We start from the raw sequence: 7,330 nt of genomic DNA, 5'->3' as shown, positions 1-7,330 counted from the left end.
CCGTACTGCTCAGGCGAGAGGTACATAGAACCTGCAAAGCGGATAGAGGTGGTCTTGTCTGTAACTCGTTGCGTATATCGCGGCCAGTTCTTCAGTTTTGAAGTAGTACTAAACCATGGTGAATTGAAACTAGCTTTCCATTTAAAATTGTTTGGTTTGTTAGATTTTGCCAAGAAAGCAGAATTTCAGTACTTCCTGCTATTCTTATTAACGTTTTTAGTAATACTTGCTCGTCATGCTGTGTCAGTACGGAGTTGTGAGGTTACGAGTATTTTCAAAGCCGTAAAACTCCGATGCACCGGTGTATAAGCTTTGACTGCAGGCATAAAACATTCGCCAGACGCTTTTGCTCACGTACGCAAAGCCGTTCTAGATGTGCAGAAAAAAAATTCAGTTGCCAGTCACGTTTACGCTAGACTTCAGTTTTGAACTCGAGCTATGTCAGTAGTTGTATAACGACGCTTTTGCTAGAAAAGCAGCGCAGACTGAACGACTGTGGTCTGATCACTTTAACTGAAACAACTCACCGAACACATTCTTTTTATTCGGATTTCATTTAGAGGTTAAAGAATGCATTTTGATGATCAAACATGCGTACGTTGCTCAAAAGAATAAAGCACGTAATGTTAGAAGTTCGTCTGATGTCGGTCCTTTGCATGCTGGGGGATGCCGTGGTATTGTAGATGAAGCGAGTGCTTGTAGTTGGCACGTGTACGCTGCGCCCCTGGTTCTCGAGTAATCAACACAGTGGATAAACTCGCAAAACAACCAAAAGCTCGTACAAGGTATGCATCAGCTCGAGTTTATGTTCCGGATTCAGAGTACGAAATAATCGACGATTGACGCTTAATGAAAGCGTGAATTTTCAACAGTGACGAAGCTCAGTGAAAAAAGTCTAAATGCATTGGATCGCCCTAAAAAGTCGTTTAAAGGTGATTTTTCCCGATGCGGACCCAAAAAATTCAATGGTAGTATTGGGACTCAAGTGAAACCTAAGCACTGAGAAAAGGGCGAGACGAGTGTCGTATTGCATGGCGGTGTGGTTCAACCCATTTTGAAATTTGTTCACTCTACTTCTACGCGCCCAAAGTTTCTAGTCTGTAGTTGGCAGTAAAACTCCGCCTTGTCAATTAACAGGAGTGCTGTATTTCAGCTTCGAGAAAATGTTCATGCATACGTTAAAAATTAAACGAGTCTCCACTCTGTCCTCAACTTTCGTAATGCCGACGTATAGGCAATCCACTAGTGAGGGGCGTGTGTTTATTGCTTCCTTCCGCCTTCCATCGTGCTGCCGTTCTCCCTGCAGCTGACATCTCCATTGAAACGTCAGCACCATGGTTTCTTCTTATCGTAAAAAGAACTGCGAGCTCGTGTGTTTATTGGGAAGTCCTTGCCACTGTTGTGCAATACAATCGCATGCCTTAAAAAAGATTGATGTAGTTAATACAGAATGACGCTAGCTGCGTTCTTTTTTTTTGCCAACTCTTTGCTTCATGGTTAAAACAGATTGGATAGAGCCTTGAATGCAGGAACATATTAATATGCACTGCTGCACTCTCTCGGCGAAAGGCTCTCTACATTGGGGTGAACGGCAAACTTTTTTTTTTAACTACGTGGGGGAGGAGATGTGTCATGCGCCTTCACCGAGTTCCCAGACAATTGGTCTGGCCTCCCATTCGTTAGTTTCTGTCACCAAGCGCATTCTGCGTTAAAATAGAGCGCCCTTTTGTCCTGCGAATCATTTACAGAATCTTGGCAGGACTAACACTTCTGAGTTTTCTACGTCTGCAGATGCTATGGTTACACGCAGCAGAACTACTGAGTCCTGACGGGTGGCTATGTTTAGCTGTGAGCACAATGCATAGATGATATCTGAGGTGTTAACATTTCCTGTTTTTAGAGAAGGTGGTCCTGGCCAACACAGACAGCATCCATACAGGAGTGCGGTTGGAAGTAACTTGTATGCAGCTTGTGAAAAAAAAAAGCATGGCCTTTGTGCACCAAACGGAAAGTATGCGACTAACACTTGAGATAGAAGCCATTTATTTAAAAGAAAATGCGCACAAGATATGGAAAACAATTATTGGGTTAAAAATATCTGAACTTCAAAAACACTTGTCCTGAAATAGCAATTACTGAACTTTAATCCAATTCCCTTTCGGGACTTAAAAAAAGAAAAAAAATCACTGAACAGTAATCCCTTCTAAATGCCTTACCGAAAGCTGAGGCGACAATGACTGCAAGTATTCTTTTCTTCCATTCGTTCCATTTTCCTTCATGTGTTTTTTTTTTCATTTCCTCTCATGTTTTAGGACGGTTTATTGTTTACGGGAGTTTAAAGTCGCAAAGCGAATCAGGGAATGAAGAATGCCATATTGGAGAGCGGCAAATAATTTTGCCGCCTGGGATTCTTTAGCATGCACTGACATTGCACAATATATGAGCCTCTAACATTTCATCCCCATCGAATTACGACCATCGAGGTCGGGATCGCACCCGCGTCTTTCGGGTCAACATCCGAGCACCATAACCACTGAGTGACTGAGTGAAAGAGGTTTAATAAATATCGAGGAGTATGGGGGACTATAAAATGTGCATAAAAACGATATGATCAAAAGAAGAGTTGTAGTATAAAAGTGGAAATTTTTTTAGCACGGAAATTTCCGATTAGGCTCAGTAATTGCCTGTTCCTTGATCAAAATGGCATAAATAACAGCATTTTTCTGCACTGGCCTCGCAAGTCAGGAAACGGTTTCCGGCTCTTCTTGCTTCAAGGCTGACTGTAGAAGCACTTCATCGTTTTTTGGCGAGAGTTGTACAGCACTTCTTATGAAAATAAGCTCACTCCGTAGTGATGCACTGCAAAGTGTCATAGACCACCCTGGAGGTCATGTAATGTGACGTTAACCAGGGCATGCATTTATAATTCAATGCGCAAAATTCATGTCCACTGAAGTCTATTTTCTAAGCCCTTCAGTGCATTTTTTTCGGGCCACAAAAAGCAATAACGGAGTTGCAATACTTGAAGCAACCATCATTTCTAGGTATGGTCCGTAAAGAGACCAGACACGACAGTTTTTTGCGTGAACGTTGGTGAAGTCCGAACAAAGAATTTTAAGATAAAGTTTGTTTCCACAATAATTTGATCCTTTTGTCTCAGCCTCCTGCATAAGCAATAATGAAACTTTTTAAGGTGACTAGCTGCCTCTTAGAAAATTTTATTTTGCATTTTAGAGGTTGCCTGAGGTACAAATAAGCATTTTACGCAACTGTTGCGACCGAAGGCCTGCCAAATTTTCTTGTTGTGAAATGACAACTTTCAAGATGGTAATCTGAACACAATTTTGCAGGTGCACTTGCCTACAATACATAGCAAGTTATAAAATGTAATTTGCTTCCCTGCCCTTTTGAGATGGTTTTTCTAGCAGTACCCTGGAGGATGAATTCTTACAAACAACGACTTGAAACATAATTGATTGCGCGCTTGCAGAAATTTTGTTAAATATCGGGAATCGACGTCTTTATCCCCATGAATTCGGTTCTAATTTCTTTTATCTATTAACAGTTCTAAGAAGTTTCGGTCATTTGCGAAGAAAGTTTAGAGTATTCACTTTCTTAGTCAACTCGGTGATGTTCAGTGTGGTTCGCTGTCCCCGATTATAAGCCCCCTCTGGCATCTAACACAGCACTCCCAGAATTTTTTCTAATCTTATTAAAGAGAACGCTAGAATGAACCTAGGGCATGCCACGCAAGGAAAGAGAAAATACGGAACGGAAACACCGTGCCGCACGTACCTTCCTTACAAATTTCCGCGTCCTGCTTGTATAGCCTCTATCTGAAGTGGTTGCTCAGAAGAAACGCTTGTTGTCACCTAAGCGGAGACTAGAATCCTTCTTACGGGCGCGCACTCGCGCTTGTTAACCACCTCGATGCGCCTTCCCCTCCTGGTATGTTCCCCTACAGGTGCGTTCTCCTACAGGTATGGGCGAAAACGATGTTCGGGATAGGTTGGTGGCGAGGCGGGCAGGGGGTCCAAAGGCAGCAGCTGAGTTCCCTTCGCGTGCGTAGAAAGATGTTAGCGCTATCGATCCGCTTCCAGCCTCAAGGAAAAAGGGTACATCAGCCCGCAGAACACGTGTCGAATTCGAGGTCGTCTACGCGGGGCGTTCCTTTAAGAAATACAGTGCAGTGGTAGGCCATTTGCTAAACAGCCTTTAGTGCACCGTCACGCTAAATAAAGGATTAGAAAGGAAATTAGCGGAGTTATTCTGTCATCAAACAGCGCATCTGAATTACACGGCATATGTACAAGCATACCTTCTGTGTCGTCCAGTGCTAATTAAACTCAAGTTCGATGAACAGATGATTCACACCGGAAGTAGAGCTGTAAGAGACCGCATCGAAAGATGAAAGGAACTGCCATGCACCCTTCATTTACTCCGTATGCTCACCGTTCGTGGTCAAAGAGTTGCGAGTCCGCTCTCATCTGGTGCGCCTGCGCTTCACTCTGTTTGCCTATTCCCACCTGCTGTGTAGCTTTTTCAGAAGTCTATTTTTGCGGCATCCTGCAGTCTTCGAATTGCCTCAGAGAAACTTTCGCGCTTGTCCGCACGGTGTAACAGTGCGGAACGGCCAATTATCAGCGCAGCAGGTGACGTAGCGGTCAGGGCATCTGCCTCTTTAGCGGCAGCTGCCGGTTACGTCCTCTGTGCCTCCAGGAAGCCGTCGGTTGCCAGTATGTACAAGCTTTCTGATGCTGGGGTTTTCTTCTGAGATGCAAGGTTTCTGACCGGATCCTTGCTCCGATGATTAGTCCATTTATCGAAGAACTAAAATTCCCTCGTGGGGTGAAGCCTAGTTGTGGCAAAAAATTCCTGGCTTCATTCCTGTAGATCGTCTACGCAGTTTTTCTTTATTTAAGGAGATAAACTTCAGCAGTGTGTAAGCTCGAGCAACACTTATATGTGGCGTTATCTTTCTTCGTAAAATGAACTGCGAGACCGATCCCGGTTCCCAAGCATAGGCAATGGGGCTAAAACAAAAAAGGGTATTGCATTTACCAGTTTCGTCTATTGCAGTATTGAACTGTGAGAAAAATTCTTAAATAAATTTTTCTAGCGTAATGAGTACATGCTTACAGAGCTAGAAGCACGACAGACACCAGGAATGTATGAAAAATGACATATTTTGGAAATAAGAGGAACCAGGAGGGAAGAATTAGAATTAGAATTAGATGTAGACATTGTCTTCTGCACTTCCCCACATATGCGTTCTACATAAATTCAGCAAACTGGACCCGCACTTCTGGTGCCGTCAGCACCTCCGGTGCCGTCAGCACCTCTGGTGCCGCAAGGGGTGCAATCATTGCGTTAAATGCGATTTTCTATCAGTTAAAGTTGAGCATGTAGTGGCCCGTTTCTACACGCAAACTCTTAGCCTTCAAGAGGCCTACCCACTATAACGAGTCTTCGCCAGTGGCCTGCATTTCGGGGTAGGGGTAGTTCTTTAACGTATAAGAAGAAATGAAAAAACAATTAACATAGATATCACATCATGCACAGAATCATTCTTCGATTTTTTCAACCATTATTTCTTATTTCCGCGAGCAAGTGAAGAAGCTATGATGATATGTTGCCAACCCTAATTGCTGCACCATTTAATTTTCATAGTCTGAACTGAGATTCGTGTTATCAAGCGCAGCAGTAAACAAAACTCGGAATATTGACTGCTACGGTAGAACTTAAGAAAAAACATGTCTTTGTTATGATTGAGTTGTCGCGTGACAGAAAATTTTTACCTTGTCAGTAATAGCGTTCGGCTCCGTGCGTGTCGCACCGGTGGGGTGTGAGGACTATTTGCGGTTTGAGAACCCAGTCTAGTATGCTAAAATGGCGTAATATGTTTTGCTCCGCGTCCTTGGTAAGGTTCGACCGAAGACCGGGAGCACGTTGACACACGCGAAGCGGGTTCTCTTCTGTAACTCCAGAAGGGTCAGAACTCAACAGGAAATATTGTCTTCATGGTTGCACCTACTGCTCTCATTTTAGCAATACAAAGATAGCAATTAGTCATTGAACATCTGAGGAGTCTTTTTTTTTGTTTTCTGATCTCTACGTATGACTATTGGTACCGAAAAACATTGCGTTGCTACTAGTCAATGGTTAAAGGCACGACTTAGCTCCTCTATCATATTCCCTGCAGTGGTAAGTGGGCAGAAATAGCGTACACAGACTGAACGCAACAATAATGGCTGTGAAATTTTCGGTTTCTTGAATTGGTTGTTCTGGCGGAGAGAACGCAGCACATATTTGCAGGGTAGACGTTTTATGGTTTTTAGAACTTGAACAAAAGTTGAGCATCTCGAGAGGTCAGCATCTTTTAACGTTTTACAAGGAAGTAAAGGAGTGCATCTGGCTGGACAGAGATTTCCTCTCGCCACGAGGAAACGAACAACGACCTTCTTCAAGGAAGCCTCTGGTCATTTAAATTTTGCTAGATCTAAATTCACAACTTTCAAGAAAGTCAAGACTATGGTGTTCAATTATTTATTTTCTTTTTCCGCTTATTTGTATAGGCTTATATCTCTGATCCACGAACAAGACTAGCCGCATAAACAGTGCCAAGCATTCATGAAAATACTGCGCCGATCATCCAGTCGAGCCGCGTTGCACATGTGCAGGAAATAAATTGCTACATTCAATATAACAATTTCTGTGCCCTTGAGCCACTCGCAGTTCGATCTTATTGAAAATGCTGACGTGCTAGTTGCAGAAGTGGCAATGTAGTGAACGCAAAGGTTTGCAAAAAGGTATTTAAGGTACGCAGCAAAGTAAAGGAAGCTTATGTTTCGAAGCGCTTTAGAAATCTAGAACACACAGATGCCATCCCGCATCTTCCTTGACATGTGTTTTTGCATTCTCTTGTCTTTCCCTGCCGTGCCCACCACGCATCTTGTAGTATCCGAAATGTCTTCCATCGAAACTCAATCTGATACGCTAGCATATGATAACAAAGAACATAATGACGGTGCCGTTATATTCTGTGCTGCTTATTAGATACGGGCTTTAAACGGGCAGGTTTATAAAGCACTGTTCGGAAAAAAGCACACAAAGTTATGAAAAACCTACAGAAGTTCATTATGCTGCAGTTAATTCTTTTTGTGGTTCTCGCAGGCTTTCCTCTTCTATAACCTTCCGTCTTATTTATAGCCTCCCGCTCGGCGAGTACTGAAGGTACAGTGAAAAAAAAAAAACGAAAATTTGTTCTAATGCTTCGCGAACATAAGCATTCGGGTAAAACTTGGAGATAAGAATCCCATTTGTCAGTGTC

Source organism: Amblyomma mixtum, chromosome 5 (assembly GCF_055824585.1).
Source record: "Amblyomma mixtum isolate Tamu chromosome 5, ASM5582458v1, whole genome shotgun sequence".
NCBI classification, from domain to species: Eukaryota; Metazoa; Arthropoda; class Arachnida; order Ixodida; family Ixodidae; genus Amblyomma; species Amblyomma mixtum.
The sequence above is the reverse complement of the archived record's forward strand: the minus strand, read 5'-3'. Positions refer to the sequence as shown.